Source organism: Podarcis melisellensis, assembly GCF_964234715.1.
Source record: "Podarcis melisellensis genome assembly, chromosome: 3".
Lineage (NCBI taxonomy): Eukaryota > Metazoa > Chordata > Lepidosauria > Squamata > Lacertidae > Podarcis > Podarcis melisellensis.
Window position 1 is genome coordinate 73,467,684 of NC_138530.1, and position 24,816 is coordinate 73,492,499.

Below are 24,816 nucleotides of genomic sequence, written 5' to 3' on the forward strand. Positions count from 1 at the left end.
TGCAGACATGACTCATGTCTGCCAGAAGCCCTCTTCAGAAGGTTTTTTCAGGATTCTACGATGCACAGGGAGGTTCCATGAGTCTAAGATCTTTCCCACTTCAAACAATAACCCTTTAATTTGTGCCCCCTTTCCATGTTTAGCACAACTTCAGGATAGCAAAGAGCTGCAAGGTGTCAGATTATCAGCCATTCAGTATTTCTGTTGGTCCCATATGTTCATTTCCAAAATGCTTAGTTAAAAAGAACCATCCTATCTCAGTGATTGCTTTGTTTGTTTGCTGTTGTTTTTGCATATACAGTATACACACTTGTGTGCCCTCAAAGACCGTTGCATGCACCTTTCTGTTTCCCTTTTTTTAAATCTTGAGTCTAAACAGACTCCAGTGCATTAAGTGAATTCATGACTGCTGTGAGAGAACCTCATAAAAACGTTCTTTCTTTCATGCCATGAGCACCTTTAGGAAACTGATGTCTAATTGCCTTTTTCTAGAAGTCATAAGGCCTGCAAGTGCCAGGCATTTCTGAAAAACCAAACCCTAATTTGCTATTCAATCATTCCTACCAATCTTACCACTTACCCAGGCAACTTCGAACACTTTCCTCCCTCATACATTTCATATTCCAGTTTATTTCTTTGAAGTTGAATTTCTTGGGCATTCCCCGACAGTGTTTCTAATCTCTCACAGTCTCTTTGAAGTATTTCTCTTCTGGCTAGGTTTTGCTCCTCCATCCAATTTAATATCTTTTTGCAATTTTCTTTATTAGGGCGAACCAGACATTCAGAAGCTCCAGCCCTACAATGAGGTGTGCACAGTTAGATTATGAGGCTCTGTCAGTAAACACATTGATGCAACTAAAATATAGTCTTATAGACACCGAGTCTTAACGAAGACATAACATGTAGCTGTCACCAGCAATCTATCACAATTTTATGCCATCTTCTTTGATTCCCTGATTTTGCCATTTGTTTTAATGAGAACTTAAGCTCAACAATCGTAATTATTTTTAGGAACATTAATTGCAGATATAGATAAAGTCTGAACAGTAATGAGGTAATCTACACTTGTTTGCTGATGGGTAGGAAAGCAATGAAAACTAATGGGCCACAAGGCTAATGGACACAAATCAAAGAAGCTGCTGTATATGCAGGAAGAGACCTGCACTCATGGAAAAAGTGCCCGATTATGGAAATTACCAAGAGTGATGCTCCCACATAGACATAAAGCAAAGCATTTGGGAAAATAGGAAATCATTATCAGTTACTCTACTAGCGAACTCAGATGGTTAACACCCTTATCAGTTGGAAGCAAACTGGGGTTTCTCAATACTTGAGGGGCTCTTAAGAAAAGTCATCGTAGATTTATACAGCAATCCTCTATATATGCATTTTAGTTCAATTATGATTATATTTATATTATTTACCATATATCTCACCTTTTCCCCCTGACACAGTCTCAAGGTGCCTTATAGATCAAATAGAAACAGCTAAAACATAGGAGGCAAAGCAATAATTAAAAAAATCAATTAAACATTAATATTTTATATCTATATCTATATCCTATTGAAACATATAGAATATAGATCATTACAATAAAGTCACTTCCGAGCTCGAGAGGAGGGGGGTTGTGGGCCACCACCCTCTCCCCACACACGTGGGGGCTGGTTTTAGCCCCCGCAAGAAGAGGGAATCCCTGGGCGTGTCTGCAACCCGACCCGCCAATCGGCGGGCAGGGGAGGCGTGGCCTAGCCCATTTAAGGCTGGCACGCCCGGGGACCGCCCTCTTTGCCCCGTTCCTGCTGTCCGGTTTTATAGACCATTACAATGAAAGCATCATAGCACCAGCCCTTAAAAACAAAACGGTTCCCTAAAGCCTTTTGGAACAGGAAAGTTTCTACCTCCTGATAGAAATACAACAAGGAGAAAACCAGCCTAATTTCTCTAGGAAGGGTTCTCTCAATACTGGAAGGAGCCACTGAGAAAGCCCAATTGAACTCAATAGGCCTCACACCCAGGTAAATGGGTGCAGCGTTACTATTTAAGGGAGTAAGTTTCATTGAACCCAGTGAGACTTACGCATTAGAGACGGACAGGATTACATTTTAAAGCTGCAATTTACTTTAAAAACAAACAAACAAACCCATTTATTCAAAAGTTACAATACAGTTACAATACAATGTATTTTCAATCAATATATCCCCTCCACAGACACTTCTGTGATGATGGTGGCATTAAAATACCCTGTTCTTCCTCAATAAAAGAGAAAAACGGAGACCAGATCGTATCAAAAGTATCTTTTTGTGGATGAACTCAGCTGGAACTCAGCTGGAATTACTTTGGAGTAGGCATGAAAAGGAATGCATTGTTAAGTTCTGTGTCATATATCAGGGATAGCCAACATGGTGCCCTCCAACGGTTTCTGGATTGCAAGTTCTATCATTCTTGATCACTGGCCATGCAAGCTGGGACTGGTGGGAGTTCCAACAACAAGGGGGAGGGGTGCCATGTTTGCTACCTCTGCCACACAAGGTAGGCAGAAATGAAAGACAAGGGAACCCCCCCCCATACACACAATTCTCCTTCCTGCTTCTTCCACAAATTGGTAGCTTTTTAGAACACTCTCTATATAAAGTGTTTTCTTCTGCACACTGGGAAAAAATAGTAACAATCACCTCAAAAAGTAAATAAAATAATAACAGCCTCAAGAGGTTTGGGACATATTCAGCATCAGGAATTTCACAATTAAATCCTCCTCTTATATATTTAAAGGAGTTAAAATATCTGCCTGCCTATCAGACGACAGAATGAAGCCTTATTTTGTTGTCCTCATTTGCTCTCTTGACTACCATCTTCTACAGACATAACTCAGATGCCTTTAGGCAAGGATAATTCCACTTGACCCGCAAAAAGCTCAGGGCTCTTTTTGCTCTACACCAGACAGTTGTTGCTGCCACCATGTTAGACAAACAGCACAAAATGCTTTTAATGCTCCTCTGTTGCGCAGGCGTCAACTGACAGGGAGCTGCAAAACAACAACATCAAAATGGGATTTCCTTACATTGGTGATATAACCGGAGTTGTCCCAGGCAAACTGGGACAGTTGGCAATTAAGATAATGCTGATGTTAAAAAGGGTGGTAAAATTGAATTGGTGGTGGCAATAGCCTGACATCAGTTGTGTGCATTGTGGTATGCCAGCAGCATGCCAGTCTCCCAGTAAGGCAGCAAAGCAAATGGGTTTATGACACTGGGTAAGCTGCTGCATATATCTGGTGGACTATGGTGGGTATGGTCTCAAATTAAATGCCCAAGAAAATAGAAGGATGTGTAGGAAACAAGGGTTTTACTTATCATTCACTTCTATGGGACAGGGCACCTAAGTGTTCTGCCAAAGTCAGTTGTTCATTTGGATTCGAGAGGAATGGGCACACTTATGAGTGAAGGCTATGGGTTTTATTGGTTACACCACAATCATTAGACATTAACATGCTCAGTACACATACACAGAGCCTACTTAGATTAGACAAGGCAAACTACCAACACACACCATCCCAGAGTGCTTCAATCTTATGTTCCATCTGCTGCTGGAGAATGCTTAGACACAGTAGCAAATGATCCCCCTGGCAGCTGACAGACTCATAGAGCTCTCTCAGGATCTCCTAGACTATGCTAGAGACAGCTGGAGACAGCATCTCCAAAGCTCACATTTGTAGCCCATATCCTGCTGAGTCAGATAACTGGTTCATTACTCATGCCCATGTGAATCACATGCCAGGGGTCCTAGGTCCCTGCCATAAGGATCAAAGGGATGACTCATCCGTGCCTCTCAAAGTCACAGCATGTGACATCATCCAGTTTGAGTCTAGGAGACACCTGTTAATCAGGGCTCATGAACTTTCTGTTTTGTCTGCTATGCATTCCCATAATAAGTAAGTCTAGCAAAATATAATTAACACTTTCAAAGCGCAAGCTTATGCTATTATAATGACAACAGGCCAATGCTAAGTCCAGGCTTCTGCCTGGACACCACTGAGGACATCAAAAAGGGCAATTGCCACACACCATTTCTTATCTCCTCAAGGGTGCAAAGGTCTTCCAGATCTCCTAACCCATATGTCTCACAGTCCATTTCTTAAAGAGAGTGCTAGATATTGCAGCCATTTTGAGAATAAATCCTTTACCTGCTCAATGTTATAAAATGGTACCAGCATTGAAAATGGTGGTGACAAAATTATGGCTGAAGTACTCTCAAGGACAGGGAAGATAATGGAGGCATTATCTCTTAGGCCTATGTGAATTGTATCCAACTAAGTCATACTCGAGGGACGCAGGTGGCGCTGTGGTCTAAACCGCAGAGCCTATGGTTTGCCGATCAGAAGGTTGGCAGTTTGAATCCCCGCGATGGGATGAGCTCTTGTTGCTCGGTCCCTGCTCCTGCCAACCTAGAAGTTCGAAAGCACGTCAAAGTGCAAGTAGATAAATAGGTACCGCTCCGTTGGGAAGGTAAACGGCATTTCCGTGCGCTGCTCTGGTTCACCAGAAGCAGCTTAGACATGCTGGCCACATGACCTGGAAGCTGTCTGTGGACAAAACTCCGGCTCCCTTGGCCAGTAAAGCGAGATGAGCACCGCAACCCCAGAGTCATCTGTGACTGGACATAACTGTCAGGGGTCCCTTTCCCCTTTACCTTTACCTAAGTCATATTCAGAGGAGCTTCACTGAAATATATGGGCTTCAATTAGTTGGGTCTTAACTGGAAGTTGAGTGCAGAGCCTTACCCATCTCATTTGCTCTTCTACCCTTTCTTGGAGCATATTTGCTTCAATGTAGAGGCTTCTTCTTTCCATAGCTCTATGGTCATATGAAACTCTGCCCATTGTTAATAAACATTTTTTCTTTTTACCTGTTTGATTCTTTATGCTTTTTCCCTTTTGTTTCTTTCCTTTGGGTTATTTGTTTGTTTAGGTAAAAGGATTTATTTGGCAGTGTCTCAGCCAGACAGGGCTTTTCTTTTTTCAGTACAATATTATATGACATAGCTCTAAGTTCAGAGGCACAGACGCCTATGGTTTTGCCACATTTGTTTCACATCAGAGGGAATCATTCTTGTTTTGCATTTCGGGGTGACATTGCACTTGAAAGTGAAGAGGAATGATGAGGCAGCAAAGGAAAGGAAATGCAAACAAGATACACTGTGGATACTGAAATACAGGAAACTTCACAGAGCCAGGGAAGTGGAGATCCCATAGACAAAGATCTTGTCCTAAAAAGGGGGGAAAGGAATACAGTGGTACCTCGGATTAAGTACTTAATTCGTTCTGGAGGTCCGTACTTAACCTGAAACTGTTCTTAACCTGAAGCACCACTTTAGCTAATGGGACCTCCTGCTGCTGCCACGCAGCCGGAGCACCTGAAGCATATGTAACCTGAAGCGTATGTAACCCAAGGTACCACCGTACATTTAAACCAGTACCATACCACTTTAAATAGTCATGGCTTTTTCTTCAAATTAGGAAGTTAAAGCAACGAGGGAGGCTCCAGAGTGCTGGAGAAATGTTTACTGGAAACCAAAAGCACACACGCAACTTGGCCAGCTCACAATGGAAGGCAAACTCCAAAAACACACACTGTCTGAAATCCTTTGAGTAAAGGGGCCCTGAGAATGAGGCAGAAAACTAGAAGCAACTTTCACAGAGGAAATAAAGATTCAAGAAGCTAGAGGCAACAACCTAGTGCTACAATACATTTAACTATATCGTAAGTTGTCCTACCTGTTGCCCGTATGGTGATTCCCTGAAGCTTTTTTGTATTGATTATTGTTGCAGCTTAGAAACTTCTCCTTGAAGCATGTCCCCCACCACATGTATGAAATGTTTTCAACCAAAGAGATATTAAAACAAACCCTCTGCTTCAATATTTAGGGTACCACTAAAACGTTTTCATTACAGATGCATTACTGTATGTCAAACTGGCATGCTGTAATGTCGTTTATGCGAATGCTATGAAAGATTAAAATATCCCTTTCTGTAACACTGAATGGCAAATGAAGCTCTCTTTACGAGTTCAGCCAACTTCGTGTGCATAATTAGCTGATTACTATACCTGAATGCAACATCAACAACAAACTTGTCTATGGCCTTTTATCACATTCTTATTATAAAAGGATGTCCTGCTTCTTAGTATTGGTGTGATGCCAAGAGGAGGATGAGATTTATTTCAAAAGGGAATCCTTCATGGGTCAGTACAACCTGAATGCGTCAGTGCCTGGATGTGGAATACAATTCCCTTTACAGTGGTATTTCGGGTTACATATGCTTCAGGTTACATACACTTCAGGTTACAGACTCCGCTAACCCAGAAATAGTGCTTCAGGTTAAGAAATTTGCTTCAGGATGAGAACAGAAATTGTGCTCCGGCGGCGTGGCAGCAGCAGGAGGCCCCATTAGCTAAAGTGGTACTTCAGGTTAAGAACAGTTTCAGGTTAAGAACGGACCTCCGGAACGAATTAAGTACGGAACCAGAGGTACCACTGTATAGTGTAGATCGTGCCTTAGGGTTACCTTTGTGGAACTCAAGAGGGAGGAGAATGAAGACAAAACTTAGGGCTGCCATAGATCTAGATTTTCCCAGATATTACTGGAATTCACGTCTGCAGGGAATTTCTGAAAGGCGGCGCTTTGACCTGGATCTTAGGCAAGTCAATTGAAAAATTGGGGGTGGGGGGAGCTCAATAACTTTTGGGGTTTCCTTAAAAACGCTCAACAATTTTGGGGTACAGGCACCACTGGGATTGGTCAAGGCTGCTACATCCTCCCAATACCATTTAAGGAACAATGGAGCCTGCAACATGCTTCCTTTATTGAACTCTAGTATGAGAAACCTTAGGCCAGGCATCCCCAAACTTGGCCCTCCAGCAGATTTGGGATTACAATTCCCATCACCCCTGACCACTGGGCCTGTTAGCTAGGGATGATGAGAGTTGTAGTCCCAAAACAGCTGGAGGGCCACGTTTGGGGATGCCTGCCTTAGGCCCTCCAGATGCATTTGAACTAAAACTCCCATCAGGTCCAGCAAGCATGGTCAGTGGGCAGAGATGACCATCTGAAGGGCAAAAAGGATCTCCACACCTGGGTTAACCAATTGTCAGATGATCTTATACACAAATAGGAAGAAAATAACAGTCCTTTGGCACTGTTTCGGAAGGGCAGGACAGATATTTCTGCAACTTTCACATTTAAATCTGAGATCTCTGCGCATGTCTTTGTTTGACACATTTTATTTCCCTTACCAATGTAATTCTCTTGCTCAGATCCTCCTTTGTCCCTAGACAGGTGAATACTGTGTAGGAGAATGCCAGGCTTGTGATTTATTCCCAAAGCTTTTAGCTTTAATAGCTGTGTGCTGTATGTTAAATTATTGTTTTTTGTGATGTACTGAACACGCATGCAGCTGTTGTGCACCGGAGATAAATGTGTGATTTAAGTGAGTGGGCAGCTCTTAGATAAAGGCTTGAGTGTTTTTAAAAAGGAGAAAATAAAATGAGACATGTGATATGTACATGAATGTTTTGTTCTGTCTCTAGCAATCTTTTGTTTCTTTTCTGGAAATATGTTGGGGGGGATGATAAAGCTTCAATCCTTAATACACTTCCTGCAGAGAAAATCCTATTAAGCATACTGGAATTTACTTTTGTGTAAAGATTGCTCTGTAAGATAATGGCAGGTTGTTAGTCTTCGTTTCTTTCACACTGTCTCCTTCAGAAAGCAACACAAACTATTAGATTGTGGCTGGTTTATAGGGAGGCAACATTTGCGGAGAAAACAATGAGAAAATCTGATCTAGCTATAGTTTAGGCAGTGGCGAAGGAAGAGGAGTGTGTGGGGAGCACAGAGCCCCTGGCAGCGTGATCCCGGTGGGGTCCCATCACTGCTGCCCCCCCCCCTGCGCTAGTCTCTGCTGTGCCTTATTTCCGAAAGGAAACACCAACCCTGTATAAGTGCCTGGAACCTCTGGAATCTTTCTTTGCTCAGAGACTGGGGTGACATATTTTTCCGTTGTTAAAATGGATCCTTGCTATTAACTACAGATTATGCCAGCATTTCCCAAACTAGGCATAGTTCGTTTTCCTCCCGGAATTAAAATTGGGGTCATGATCCTCTTTTGCTTCCTGCTGGCCCAGAACAATAGCCAGGCATTCTACAGAAATAAGTAGTTATAGTAGCCCTATTCTGGCAGTCAGAATGTAATCACATACCTTTCAAAAGATGTGAGAGAGGGGAAGGGTTCATGAGCATCCATTCCCAGCTTCCTTGTCCTTGGCTGGTGCAGCAGAAAAGCTTCTTGTAGTCAGTGAAATCTTTGCATGTTCTGGAACTCCACCGGCAGTCACTTGTGTGGAGGGTGAAGGGATGGAAATGATGAGTTAAGGCAGTGTGGTTCTGCACACTCTCCTTGTGGCTTTTAGGTAGGCCACATTCTCATTGCCTGAATAGAGCACTGGCCTTCTGGTGCTCTGCTCTTTTGCTTGCCAAGGTGAGTCAGGGAATGGGTAGCACTTTGTGGGCAACGATGATGCTCCTGAGGTTGCCATGCTCATCAGCCATAGGATAGGCTTCTTCAGGAAATCTCGGTGCATGCTTGCTCCTTCCCTTGGGACAATCTCGGTGCCCATCTGTTGGGAGAGAACATCAGCTCTGCATGAAGATTTCCTATTTCAATGGTTTAATTGAATATGGTGCCTTCATTTTTTGAAAAAAATGCATGCAGTTCCCCTACTTGAAGCATATAAATTTCCCTGAGTGTACAGTTTTAAGACTCCCCAGCTCATCCAAGTGATGTCAGTTGCAGGCAGTCAAAAGCATAGCTCAAGATCCCCCCAGTTTGAGCACAAGTGATGCTTTTCATAGACCTGGATAATATCACAGACGAAATGGACAATAGTAGTCTCATGTTTTCATTTTTTCAGCTATCTGTAGGGGGCAGCAGAAGCTAAACTAAACAAAGAGGCAAGTTGTCCAATATGGGGGAAATGGAATCACCGAACTGTGTATCTTCCCTGCATGTAGGTAGATTGTGATGGGCCTGGATTGCTGCAAAATTAACATTTCCTAATTAAAATTCTCCATATTAGCAAACTCAGGTTCCATGTATTCCTTTTTTTTATCTAATCTCTTCTTTTATATACAAAGCTACTGAAGCTGAACAAAACCAGTGAGATAAAAATTAACACACAAATTGTTTTTCCTCCCTTTGGGCAGGAAAAATCCTGTTTACAAGGAAAATGCAATTATGTATAAATATTTATGAAAATAAAAGGGGGGGAAAGTCAGACACCAGTGATTGTGGGGGGTGTTTTTGTTTAGGGTAGAAAAATAATCATGAAACAAGGCAACATACATGATATAATTATTGAGATTTCTACTGAGTCCTGATGGGGAGCCTATTTTCTACACTTAACATTTTCTGCTATTTTAGTGCCAATAATTAATTCTAAATGGTAAGTCAGCACCTGACAGAAAAATATTCTGAGTTTTAATTAAGCAGAGATACATAGAAGTTATCTTCCATCTTGAAACTACTAAACGTTTTTACATCTGAACAAGACTTTAAAAACAAACAAACAGATCATATGGTTATGAATTCATGCAAAGGAATTGAGAATTCAAAGGAGAAAGATTCTGTGAAGAGAATGCAATCTGACCAGAGGTTTAAATGAAATTACTTTAAGAGACAACCTTCACCATGTAATGAGACAACTGGATCTATTCCTTTGGCCATGTGAGTGAGAAACCAAGGAATTAATTCACCTTTCGTTATTACTGTTCAAAGCCTTTGATGCAGTCATTGCAGCAAAATGTTACAGCTGAATTTTAAGTTGTACCTGTAGCATATTTATTTTTAAATGATGTGCATTTTCACTAAAGACTTCACATTAATATACATTAACAGGAACTTTTTCTGATTGAAATCAATCAGAAATTGAAATCAGATGAATACAGTGGTAGCTCGGGTTACATACACTTCAGGTTACAGACTCTGCTAACCCAGAAATAATGCTTCAGGTTAAGAACTTTGCTTCAGGTTGAGAACAGAAATCATGCTCCGGCGGCACGGTGGTGGCGGGAGGCCCCATTAGTTAAAGTGGTGCTTCAGGTTAAGAACAGTTTCAGGTTAAGAACAGACCTCCAGAACGAATTAAGTACTTAACCTGAGGTACCACTGTACTGTTGTTGTTGCTGCTGCTGTTGTTTTCTAGATACCTTGGAGAAGAGAACATGTTTCTAAGGCTGAAATCCTATCCTATACACTGGGGATAGCTAACCCAGCATGGGGTCTAATCTGAACTCCCTGAAAAAGACAGTGTTTGTAGCCCACCATGACTCCACTAGCAGCAGTGGCAAACAGGGTTCAGCAATCAAATCTATCATTTGATGTCAGGGACCGTGCTGAGGAGGGCTGCACTGAGGAGGAATGGTGGGAACCTTCCAACTGCTCCTGATCAGGATCCTGAATCTTCACAGAAGAAGGGAAGTAGTATAGACTTGGAACAGTGGTTTGCAGAGGGACATAGTTCAGAAGGCAGAAGCTGGGAAGTACTGGGTGGAGAACAGCTAGGAGGAGGAGAAGTGGGGGGGGGGAGAGAGTTAAACAGACTCACTGTCTCTGGAAAGCATCTAGCCACTTAGCCCAAGGTCAAGGAGAGCAGATAAGGTGGCAGCACAGAAAGAGCACAGTGGTTGCGAGATCAGGTTGCAAGATGTGGAAGTGATGGGGACGGAAACCAGGGAGGAAGTGGGTGGAACCCTTAATTGGGAGCGCCTTCATTCCGAGGAATGGATTCTTTGTTCTCTTGCTGTGATCATTAAAATTTCAAACTGGTAAGACACTCCCTTTCGCTTTGTTCTGCTTATCTATGGCCAAAGCGAGCAGGGGGGGGGGGGAGTCCCTGAATCCTGACAAGGGGGAAATAATTTCCTTTTGCAGCTGATCTCTGTGTGTGCCTGTCCTCCGTGTTACTGTGCATGCAAGTGTATGGAGTGGTGAATCCTACCAATGGCAAGCAACCCTTGGATTGATGCCCCAAGAGAAATGCAGCCCACAGGCCAAAAGGGTATAGCCACCTCTTGTTTTCTCACTAGGGCTGTGCAAGGACCCACCACATCAACCCTGTGATTCCAATCTGTGGCCCCTAGATTAGGTCACTTTGGTCTGTGCTGCTCAGGGGCTGCCCACCCTGCTCCAGATATTTCTCTAAAACCATTCAAGGGAGAGGGAAGGGTAAAGGTTTTTGTTTTTGTTTTTTTGTGGAGTTTAAGACTTTAAAAACCAAGTAGACATTTTGTGGGTTCACAGCACTGAGGAGGCTTGCATGCCAGCAGATCCAGCTGCATGAGGTTGGCAGGCCACTTCTCCTTTCTGAGAGGCTTCCATGCATGCAAGGAAAGTTGACCCTGAAGATGGAGTGGAAAGCAGAAAGGGGGGATCTGATTCTGCACAGTTCCTTTCCTTGAAGACTGCCTGCTGCTCCTACACAAGTGATTTTGCTTACATGCAGGATCTGATCCTCCCGCTGAGGTAAAGGTAAAGGACCCCTGGATGTTTAAGTCCAATCAAAGGCAACTATGGGGTTGAAGTGCTCATCTCGCTTTCAGGCCGAGGGAGCCGGCGTTTGTCCACAGACAGCTTTCCGGGTCACGTGGCCAGCATGACTAAACCACTTCTGGCGCAATGGAACATTGTGACAGAAATCAGTGCATGGAAACACCGTTTACCTTCCCACCACAGCGGTACTTATTTATCTACTTGCACTAGTGTGCTTTCGAATTGCTAGGTTGGCAGGAGCTGGGACAGAGCAACAGGAGCTCACTCTGTCATGGGGATTTGAACCACCGACCCTCCAATTGGCAAGCCCAAGAGGCCCAGTAGTTTAGACTACAGTGCCACCTGCTGAACAGCTTTTCAGCCAAAGCAGCTCCCACATGCTCCAGAATATACGCCTCTGCTGAAGAACTGTAGAGCAGAGGCATTGATCCTTCATGATGTGTCACATTGGGCAGAAAAAGGACCGGCTTGCCCATCTTGCCTTAAAGCGTAGGTAATCCCAAAATTTTCGTATATCAACTGTTTAAAAAGCACAAGAGTAGTAAACCATCACACATCCAAAGCAACACTTCCTGCCCATATCCTGAGATCTTTAGAGAAGGCTTTTCCCCATATTCCACCATAGTGATAAGCTTGCATTGTGTTGATGTGGGATAGAGACTTCTCTGCAGTGGCATCTTTTTGTACAGCAGGGATGACTAACCTGTGGCCCTATGGATTAGGTTGCAACTAAGTGGAAGAGCAGCTACTTTGCATGCAGGATGCCCCAGATTTAACCCCCAGCAATTTCCAGTAGGGCTGGGTGAGACCTCTGTGCAAAACTTTGAAGAGCTTTTGCAAGTCAATGTGGACAAAACTGAGCTAAATGGGCCATTGGTTTAATCTGGTATAAGGCAGCTTCCTATGTTCCTAGCTCCCACTATCCCATACCATTGGCGTTTCTGAAAACTGGTGTCCAACAAAATCTGGAAGGCCAAGTCTGGTTTTGCTGCCTTACAGGTACAATTAGCCCTGGCGCTGGTGCCAAGTGAAGATTTATTTCTTCGCCCAGGCATTTTAACTTGGGTAAGCTGATTAGCGTTTAATCTGTTGTGTTGTTTTTTGCTGCTTTATTTGTTTGATGTTGTATTTTAGTATGCACCGTTGTTATTTTATGATACGATCAGTTGTTTTTATTTTACGTTCTGCAGCCTTCCCTGATACCTCTATTGATGAAGGACAGGTGCTAACTATTTTAAATAAATAAATAGGCTTTTGTGAATTTCCATCCCGTACCCATTTAAAAGGAAATACAGGCCACTGCCATTCAAACTGATGGGCAATTATTTTGGTTTCTCTCCCCTCCCTGCCCTCTCCTCTTCAGTCTCTGTTTCCTCACTATCACCTTTAGCCCATTCCATTAACTTGGCAAGTCAAAACATAAACAAATCTCATTCTGTTTAATTAACATGATAATCACTCTTCACGCTCGCTGCCAACATCCCAACTGATATCAGTCGACTGCTTAATATGCTTCAAAAAAGTCTTTTATATTGTGGAATCAATACAGAGGAAAGCCCATCCTCAGAAATGCCAAAAGCCTGAGTTTTAGATATAAAATTCCACCGGATAAGAGACTTTTTAAAAGACATACTTGAAGGGCATATAGTTAAGTACATTTATTACTTCTCTTTTAAATGGAGATGGGGACCTCTGGCCCACTCCACCTTTGAAATTAGTCCTTCGTACCTTGCCTGTTGCCCCCAATTAGACTGGTCCCCCAGCCTGCTTTATGTCTGGCTGTTAAAAGAAAAAAAAAGAACATTCCCCACACCAGTAATAACTAATAGCTTTAAATGCACGTGACTATCAACAGGAGCTGAAGAATTAAACTACAATTTTATGTATATTTTCAGGACTAGAAGCCATTTAAATAAAAATAAAAATCTCATTGCTTTATTTTGGGATGTCTGTCCCACCACCCCATTTCTTGCTAGGACGCTCTGTGGCCTTGAGTATCATGAAGATATACATCAACGTTGCAATATCATCATTTCAATATACATATGTAACTAAAAAATCAGCAAAAATGAAAAGCTAACTACCAAACAGAAACATTGCAGAAATGCACTAGGCTGAAGGTAGGGAACCGTTGTCCTTCCAGATTTTGTTGGACTACTGCACCGAACATGCCTGACCACTGGCCGGGGTGCTTCAGTGGTCATGTGGCCAGCATGACTAAGCCGCTTCTGGCGAACCAGAGCAGCGCACGGAAACGCTGTTTACCTTCCTGCCGGAGTGGTACCTGTTTATCTACTTGCACTTTGACGTGCTTTCGAACTGCTAAAAGAAACCAACAACACTGATAGAAATATAAGAGGAATCATGGGTCTTGTGCGTAACCCTACTGCAGAAACTCAGTTTCTCTTTTAAAAAGTTGAAGAGAGTTTAAGTTAGTTTAGTTACTTTTCTTCAAAAGTAATTTTTTGCACTTAACTGGATCACAAAACAGTCCTTCAGAAATTCTGAAAACAAGCCACTTTCAATTAACTTAAACTTCCTAAGATTGGAATTACTTTTGGAGCTATAGGCACAGCCATAATCAAGAAAGCATCTCTCAAGACAGGATTTCTCTGTATCCTAGTTACACTTGGATGCATTTCTCTTTCCAACCAAAGAATTTATCCACAGCTGATATAGCCGGAAGGCTTGTTCTGTGGTGTGAACCTTCACTTGCCAAGGAAACAGTCATTTTATTACCATGAAGACATCAAGAAGGCTCTAGAGAGAATGGTGAAAGCTCCTAAAAGCATTTTTAGCCTCCCCACTTATTCCCCCAAAGCACTATATTTCAAAGTAACAAAATTAACAACCAGAGAATTGAACTGCACAATGACTGCAGAGTATTGCAGTTTGTTTTTTCTGTTGGATTTCTGCCTTGTGCTCTCCATGTGTCTTCTGTCCTTCAATGTACATTGTTGTTGTTGTTGCTATTATTTTTTAAACAACAACAACAACAACAACAACACTGTAAATGTCAAAATTAAAGAACTAGATCTTGTACAGTCCTGGTTGTTCTTGGCTTCCCCTCACTTCAGATAAAGTTACAGTCATACCTCATGTTACATCTGCTTCATGTTACATTTTTTCAGGTTGCGTCCCGCGGCGACACGGAAGTACTGGAAAGGGTTACTTCCGGGTTTCGCCGCATGTGCTGTAGCATTAAATCGCACTTCACGCATGTGCACAAGCACCAAATCACACCACGCACATGCGCAGATATTGCGCTTCAGGTTGTGAGCTTTTCACATTTTCACGTTCACAATCGGAGGTACCATTGTATTCCTGATAGATAGTTCACCACCCAGTCTTAAAAGCTGGATTTCCAGCACTCAGTCTTGAGATTGTGGCTATTGTTTTGATAGCTTTTGGTCAGAGAAATGCCGTTTCCAACAGCACCTTCTTCTCCAGTGATACAAATTCATTTGCACAGCATACTTCTCTGCTTCGTAAGCAGGACTCCCATTTCTACCAACAGGAGTGGGTGGGAATGTGTAGGTAGGAATTGGCACTAACCGAGAGCATACACTGCAGACTTAAATGAGTTTCATGGTGATCTCTACTTATTCTTGGCATCTATCTGTCTTGAGAGACAATAGAAGAGTGTGCTATCAGGGCTAAAGTTAAACTGTTGGAGAGTTAGAACACCTGCTATTGGTGCAGACCAATATGGGAGAGACAGGGGTGCCATCTGGGGGGAGCATTCCCCAAAACAATATTGAAAGCGGGGGCCAGGCCCTCACAAAATTCCATGGTGGAACCTACCAAATACAGTAGCACAAATTAGCATAGGACTTGGCCTTCACTTGCTATGAAGCGGAGCCACAGCACATAAAACTGTCATGGAATTAGATTTTGCACGGAAATGATGGGAGATTCCAAAAGTCAACTAGTACAGGTTACTTTGCCACCAGAAGGCACAAAAGCTGACTGAAAATATCTCCAACCCTGTCAAATTAATTGTGTGATACTAGTTAAAACTGTCTGCCATCTTTGGACAAGAGATCCCTGTTCCCACATTTAGCAACAGGGGAACACATTTTGTGTGAACCATAGTGAGTCTTGGAAAAGGGGTCCACAAGAGCTAAGTCAGTGGAGAAACATTTTCAGTGTATGATTTGCCCTGATGAAGTAAATACCAGTACATAGAGCCATAGAGTCAAACCATAGAGTGGAAGGTACCCTAGAAGGGTTCTCTGGTCCAGCTCTCTGCACAATGCCAGATCTACAGCACCACAGTCTCCTACTTGATAATGTGACTTTCTCAAATATTGCCTTTGCGTGTGTTATTTCAAATATCTGGATTTGCTTGACAAATGCCCTGCATGAAGTTTACAGATTGCTTTGACTACTCAACATTTAACTTACATTGTTTGGGCTGCAAATAGAAAATTCTCCAGAGACCATTAATACACATTTTGAACAACTCCAGTAGACCTAAATTAAATTTTAAAATATTGTGCAGAATGTACATATTACCATGGCACTGCTAGAAATTGCTTGGTGTGTTCATTCTCTTAAAGATCCCTGTAGACTTGATAATGTAATGTACTTAATATTAAAGAATTTACATGAGTAAATAATACCTGTAAGCAAAATGGCGCTTTTGCTTAACAAAGGGAAAAGTAAAAGTTTCTGAGCCTACCAAATACCTGAATTATCTTCTGCGTAATGGGCATAGGTTATGTGTCAACCAACAGCAGCTGTATGGTCAAATTCTTTTCCCCATATTGAAATGAAATATTCTATGTGACTTCATTATTAAGTTCATCTCACACCGTGTAAGCCTGGTTTAATCAACACAGTTGAAGTGTGTACTTGAAGCCTATTGACTTATCTTTGCATCTAGAGAAAGCAGGTAATGTTGACAATAATTCAAATTAATTTACTGCAAAGTAGCAAGACGCCATATATTAGCTTGTTACTGGGAAACATGCATTCCAAATGCATTTTGAGTATAGGTCAAGGAGATCAAAATAAGAATTATTGGCATCATATGCTCCTTCAATGAGAGTTAGGGCTTTCTTCAGGATTTTGTGAAAAGACCTGTACTCAGTATGCAGCACCCACCACCTCTGATCTGAAACATAAAAAGCTGAAGAAGAAGTGTATAACATTATGGAGTTTTTTATTCTACTGTGTAAGATCAAAATTATGTAAATAGACCTTAAGCTTAAAGTATCTGCTTAAGTTGATATTTAATGGGCTGAAGGAGAGTACCGTAATTTATTTACTTACATTTATACAATCATGTCCTGGCTTTCTTTCATCAACAAACCCAAGATGGCGTTCCTGTGGTTTCCCAGTGGTCAAACATTCAGGCACTGGCCAGACCTAGCTTCAAGAAACTGGGGCCTTCTCTGCTTTAAGACCATGCCCTGGGCATGGTCATATATTTCCAGTTATTTTTCCAGATATTTTTTTATAATATCATTCTAATAGAGCGAAATAATGTTAAACAGACCAGTGTAGACCAGCCTAAGAGTCTCATGCTCTACCAAATGAGCTATCCCAGGAATACAGTGGTATCTCGGGTTAAGTACTTAATTCATTCCAGAGGTCCGTACTTAACCTGAAATTGTTCTTAACCTGAAACACCACTTTAGCTAATGGGGCCTCCTGCTGCCGCCGTGCCGCCGGAGCACGATTTCTGTTCTCATCATGAAGCAAAGTTCTTAACCTGAAGCACTATTTCTGGGTTAGCAGAGTCTGTAACCTGAAGCATATGTAATCTGAAGCGTATGTAACCCAAGGTACCACTGTACTATGATATTGGCAGTTATTTTCACTTCCTTTCATAATGATCCCTGGCATGGAGCATGCCTGTTTCATAGCTGTTGTGCATTTGAGGTCCACTATAAACCAAAGGTCTCTCTCCTGGTTAGTCTCAGCTTCCAACAGGCATCACTCTACATTTGTTTACGCTGAATTGAATTTTACCAGCCATTCATTCAGTTTGGAGTCTTTCACAATCCTTGTTTAAATGACCTTGATTTAGCATCATCACCAAACCTGGCTATCTCACTGCTCATTCCCAACTCTAGATTGTTTATGAACGAGTTAAAATTCACAGATCCCAATACGAGTCCTTGGGGGACTCCACTTTCTACATCCTTCCATCAGAAGAACTGTGAATTTCTTTCTTCTCTCTGCTTCCTGCTACTCAGTGTTCTTCTTCTAGAAAAAAATGAGCCGGTACTCACACCATGAAGTTGTTACAGTAAGTGCAGCACTTTTAACCTGGGCTTTTCTTCTATAAAAAGGGTGCCAGTACTGTGTACCCTTGAATATGCCCAGAAAAAAAGCACTGCTGCTACTTAACCAGCTCCTGATACACAAAAGTACTACACCTCTTATTCCATGACTGCTAAGCTTATTCAGAAGTCTTTGGTGGGCTGCTTTGCTGCAAGCTTTTTGAAAATCTGAATACACTATGTGAACTGGATAACCTCCACCTATATGCTCATTAACACTCTCAGATAACACTGAGAGTGAGACAGGTTCCCTTGCAGGAACCATGCTGATTCTGTTCCAGCAAGGCTTATTCTTCTGTAGCTTGGCTGTTTTACCTTTAATAATACTTTTCAACAGTTTTTCTGGGACAGATGTTATGCTAGCACACTTGTAATTTTCAGGATCTTCCCCCCACATACATGTTTAAAATTTAGGTGCACATTGGCTGCTTTCCAGTTGTCTGTCATGAAGGCTGATCTGAGGGACAAGTTACACATTTTTGTTAGCAGATCAGCAATTTCATCTGTGAATTCTCTGAGAGCTTTTGAGTGGATGCCATCTGAACTTTGCCTCGTTCCTTCACCTATTATGTTTCAACAAGAGCAAAGGACAGACTGAAAGGTGTCCTTTGTCATCAGCAAAAAGTGCAGTCTTGCAGAGTTGGCTATTCAGCTGTCCACAGCAAATGTCTTACTTCCTTTCAAGCACACAAGCCCTAAAATAAAATATTTATATCACCTCTAAACCCACAGAGAGATTTCTGAAGGAAATGCAGGCAATAAAATAGAATACATTTTGAGAGAGTGAGGTTAACACAGCAGAGCAGGAAGAATGACTGATGACAATTTTAGAGTATAACACCCATCTCACCGAGCTTCAAACAATTGGTATTTCCTATTGCTGTTGCTTTCAGTCTGCAAACACTATGGAACTGATTACTCCCCCTGCTCCATTTGCATTGAGTTTCCTTGCTTGGAAATGAATTGGGTGGAATAACTTAACAAGTTACATAATTTTGCCATGGTAGACAATCTAAGGAATCCCTAACTCTCAACCCTATAACCCTGTCTCCTGCTACTAAGTTCATTTGCAGGGGTGAATTCTAAATGACTGGTGGAAACATTAACCAAGAAGAGAGAGGGGGCTCTTTCTGTGGCAGTTCCTAAGCTGTGGAACTCCCTCTCCACAAAAGTATTTCTAGTAACTTCATTGCACAGCTTCTGACATATGCTAATGACATACCTCTTGACCTTGGTTTTTAGCAGCTAAGACTGTTTTGTGGGATCTACCTCTTTTACTCAATTTATAATGTTTTGTTCCATTTGGAGTGGTTTTAATATTTTATAATTCTAATGATTTTATAATTGCATTTTCTACAGCAGTAAGATAAAAAGGTAAAGGACCCCTGGATGGTTAAGTCCAGTCAAAGGCGACTATGGGGTGTGGCACTCATCTTGCTTTTCAGGCTGAGGGAGCCAGCTTTTGTTCACAGACAGCTTTCCAGGTCATGTGGCCAGCATGACTAAACTGCTTCTTCCACAACGGGACACTGTGATTAGTGCCAGAGCACATGGAAACACCATTAACCTTACCCCCGCAGCAGTACCTACTTATCTATTTGCAGTGGTGGCACTGTGGTCTAAACCACTGAGCCTCTTGGGCTTGCCGATCGGAAGGTCGGCGGTTCAAATCTGCACGACAGAGTGAGTTTCCATTGCTCTGCCACAGCTACTGCCAACGTAGCAGTTCTACTGCAGTAACCCACCTTGAGACCTTATGGCAAAGGGCCAGTGAGAAATCAAACATACATACGTACATACATACATACATACATACAAGCTGTGGTTCATGACCAAAGTAAACCTGAATGTCTATCTTGAGTGCAGTTTCTTTTTCTGTTTGGGTGCGGGTGAGAAACAGAAAAGCTGACAAGGCCTTAGTTGAACTAAGAAAATGCACAAACACAAAGAAGATGCAATATTTGCTATTTCATGTGACTAGAAGCAGGTCTTTGTTGCATTCGCAAAGTAAAGGAAGGACTGGATCCTGATTAAAAACAAGACATGAGGCTTTGACTAGCAAGGCTCTCGGAGAAAGTGCGTCAACCACACCCCTCACCAGGCCATTTTATTAGCAAAATAATCTTTTACACGGTGCTCGTAAGAACCAATCATATTTCCTCTGAGCATTTCATCAAACCCCACGTGGGGGAAAAGTTACACTACAACATTAATTAGCATGCATACATTTGGGGGTAAATAAATTGAGAACTACAAAGGGGTAGTAAATAACTTGAGAATTACAAAGGGGTGGTAAATAAGTTGAGAACTACAAAGGGGTGCATCTGTCAACCCTAGAGATGAGAAATAAACATGATAAGAAGGATGGCCAGAAAGACCAGATCACTACCACCTTCATATGAGACCTGTTTCCTGGCTCCAAGATTAACATTTTAAGATTATATATAAGAAAACTACATCAAAGAAACTTGCCCACTATCTTTATGGCCCAGGATGCCTGCCTGGCAAAGCAACTGCTGTGTACGTGACATGTGAGGAAGAGAGGAATGGAACGGGGATGCAGGGGTGTAGATTGATCAAGAATCATATCAAAATAGTTCAAACCCAGTCAACGCAATGCTTTCATTGCTGACACAGATGACTTACTCTATATTTCTTATAATTCCTCGTAGCAATCCCACCTGATCACTACAGGTCTTCATAAGTTTTCCTGTATCCTGATATGGCTTGGGATCACATTATAGCAATAGTGAACTGTTCCGCATGTTTTTTGTCTCATTCCTGAAATTTACGTATACTGTACTTTTGATTTTTGTTTTATTCTTTTTATACTGACATCTAATATATTTATTTATATATATATATATATATATATATATATATATATATATATATATATATATATGCTTTCGTAGATTTTCACGGGTACAGGAATGCAGGTTTTGGTGTCCTCGGGTGTCTTCCCGTGTAAAAGTTGGGGTGTCTAGGCGACGTTTCGACGAGGTCTCACTCGTCATCTTCAGGCTGGTGCTTTCGGCTTCTTGTTACTGGAACAGAGCAGGATCTCAGTGTTTGAGTTCCTATAAATACTGTTGAGGGGGTGTGGTGTATAGCCTCCAATGTTCTGGGCAGAGAGGAAGTTCCCAGGCTAGTGTGCCTTTTCTTCTTTTGTTCCTTAATTACTTGAGGGATATCTTGGGTGATTTCTTGAGTGATATCCTGAGTACCACTTAGGTGGGTCATTAGGTGTGGATTAGTTGCTAAAGTCTTTGTGTCTTGACCTCTTGAACTTTGTGAAGAGTTTTTCTGAGAAGATGGCTGTACTGCACTTAGTTGTGCTTTGGCTTGGCTTCGTGTATAGGGGCGAGCTGTGGTTTTGTGGCCTGTGTCAGCCAGATCTGTGTAGGGATTGCAGGGGGGTGCAGCATCCGGAGGTGCCACCATGGTTTGGCTACTGGATGGTGTCTGTAATTTATCTGTGGAGAGGGTCTGGGTTTGGGTCTGGTGTGGTTGATTGGTGATAGCGTTCTGTGTGCCTCTGGATCTGGTGTCAGTTTTTGTGGGGAGGGCTAATTTCCAGATGTCTGGCAAGCGGGATGTGTCGTCACGCTTGTTCATGTTGTGAGGGTGTTTCTCTATCTCGATGGCTTCCATGATTATTCTCTTGTGGTGATGTTCCATGTTAAAGAGCAATTTGGAATCTGCAAAATTAATTTCGTGTCCTGTTTCTTTCATGTGTTGGAAAAGAGAGGAAGTTTTTTCTTCTTTTTTGACGGCATTCTTGTGTTCTGCGATACGTGCATTTATTCGTCTGTTTGTTTGTCCAATGTACGTGGCTGGGCAGACTTTGCAGGGTATTTCATAGACCCCTTGGTTTTCCAACTGGATTTTATCCTTGGGGTTTCTGAGGATATTGGCTATTTTTTGGTTGGTGCAAAAGGCTGTTTTGATATTGTGTTTATGGAGGATTTTGCTAATTTTATCTGTAGTGCCCTTGATATAAGGAAGGAGGGCCATGCCATTGTTTTCTTCTGTGTCTTGGTTTTTGGGGGGTGTTTCTTTTTGGATTAGCTTCGTAACCCTGTTTTGCTGGTATCCATTGGCAATTAACACATTTGAGAGATTCTGTAACTCAGTTGTCAAGTGGTCTTTGTCAGCCAGGCGTTTGGTTCTGGAGATGAGAGTCTTGGCTACGGAGTTTATTTGTGCAGGGTGGTGGTGTGATTGTGCATGTAAGTAGCGGTTGGTGTGTGTTTTTTTCCGGTAGATAGTGTGTCCTAGGGAGCCATCAGGTTTTTTGTAGATTAGGACGTCAAGGAAGGGAAGTTGGTTGTTGGCTTCTATTTCCATAGTGAATTGTATTTTGGGGTGTAGGCTGTTGAGATGTGTGAGGAAGCTATCCAGTTTTTCCTTCCCGTGTGGCCAAATTACAAAGGTGTCGTCAACATATCTGAGCCAAAGTTTGGGTTTGTGTTCTGACTTGTCTAAAGCATTGGTTTCAAAGTGTTCCATGTACAGGTTTGCGATGACCGGTGAGAGGGGTGATCCCATAGGTGCTCCTTCTATCTGTTTGTATCTTTGTCCATTGTGGATGAAGTACGTGTTGGTTAGGCAGTGGTTGGTCAGGTCCAAGATGTATTCGGGGGGATTGTATTTGTTTTGAATGGCTGTCAAGGCTTCATTAATGGGCACTTGTGTGAAGAGAGATACAACATCGAAGCTCACAAGTAGGTCATTAGGATGTAGGTTTTGCTTCTTTATTGTTTCTATGAACTGGAAGGAGTTTGGAACGTGTGAAGAGATGGATTCTGCATAGGGCTGAAGTTGCTTGGCGAGAAATTTAGCGAGATTTTGTAGAGGTGAGCCTATGGAGCTGACTATTGGTCTGAGTGGTGTTCCTTCTTTGTGTATCTTGGGGAGGCCGTAGAGTTTGGGGCATCTGGATGATTTTTCTCTGGGGATGATTCTTAGCTGGATTTCTTCACTGACCAACCACTGCCTAACCAACACGTACTTCATCCACAATGGACAAAGATACAAACAGATAGAAGGAGCACCTATGGGATCACCCCTCTCACCGGTCATCGCAAACCTGTACATGGAACACTTTGAAACCAATGCTTTAGACAAGTCAGAACACAAACCCAAACTTTGGCTCAGATATGTTGACGACACCTTTGTAATTTGGCCACACGGGAAGGAAAAACTGGATAGCTTCCTCACACATCTCAACAGCCTACACCCCAAAATACAATTCACTATGGAAATAGAAGCCAACAACCAACTTCCCTTCCTTGACGTCCTAATCTACAAAAAACCTGATGGCTCCCTAGGACACACTATCTACCGGAAAAAAACACACACCAACCGCTACTTACATGCACAATCACACCACCACCCTGCACAAATAAACTCCGTAGCCAAGACTCTCATCTCCAGAACCAAACGCCTGGCTGACAAAGACCACTTGACAACTGAGTTACAGAATCTCTCAAATGTGTTAATTGCCAATGGATACCAGCAAAACAGGGTTACGAAGCTAATCCAAAAAGAAACACCCCCCAAAAACCAAGACACAGAAGAAAACAATGGCATGGCCCTCCTTCCTTATATCAAGGGCACTACAGATAAAATTAGCAAAATCCTCCATAAACACAATATCAAAACAGCCTTTTGCACCAACCAAAAAATAGCCAATATCCTCAGAAACCCCAAGGATAAAATCCAGTTGGAAAACCAAGGGGTCTATGAAATACCCTGCAAAGTCTGCCCAGCCACGTACATTGGACAAACAAACAGACGAATAAATGCACGTATCGCAGAACACAAGAATGCCGTCAAAAAAGAAGAAAAAACTTCCTCTCTTTTCCAACACATGAAAGAAACAGGACACGAAATTAATTTTGCAGATTCCAAATTGCTCTTTAACATGGAACATCACCACAAGAGAATAATCATGGAAGCCATCGAGATAGAGAAACACCCTCACAACATGAACAAGCGTGACGACACATCCCGCTTGCCAGACATCTGGAAATTAGCCCTCCCCACAAAAACTGACACCAGATCCAGAGGCACACAGAACGCTATCACCAATCAACCACACCAGACCCAAACCCAGACCCTCTCCACAGATAAATTACAGACACCATCCAGTAGCCAAACCATGGTGGCACCTCCGGATGCTGCACCCCCCTGCAATCCCTACACAGATCTGGCTGACACAGGCCACAAAACCACAGCTCGCCCCTATACACGAAGCCAAGCCAAAGCACAACTAAGTGCAGTACAGCCATCTTCTCAGAAAAACTCTTCACAAAGTTCAAGAGGTCAAGACACAAAGACTTTAGCAACTAATCCACACCTAATGACCCACCTAAGTGGTACTCAGGATATCACTCAAGAAATCACCCAAGATATCCCTCAAGTAATTAAGGAACAAAAGAAGAAAAGGCACACTAGCCTGGGAACTTCCTCTCTGCCCAGAACATTGGAGGCTATACACCACACCCCCTCAACAGTATTTATAGGAACTCAAACACTGAGATCCTGCTCTGTTCCAGTAACAAGAAGCCGAAAGCACCAGCCTGAAGATGACGAGTGAGACCTCGTCGAAACGTCGCCTAGACACCCCAACTTTTACACGGGAAGACACCCGAGGACACCAAAACCTGCATATATATATATATATATATATATATATATATATATATATATATATATGAAGAAGAGGAGGAGTTTGGATTTGATATCCTGCTTTATCACTACCCTAAGGAGTCTCAAAGCGGCTAACATTCTCCTTTCCCTTCCTCCCCCACAACAAACACTCTGTGAGGTGAGAGGGACTGAGAGACTTCAGAGAAGTGTGACTAGCCCAAGGTCACCCAACAGCTGCATGTGGAGGAGCGATGAAGTGAACCCGG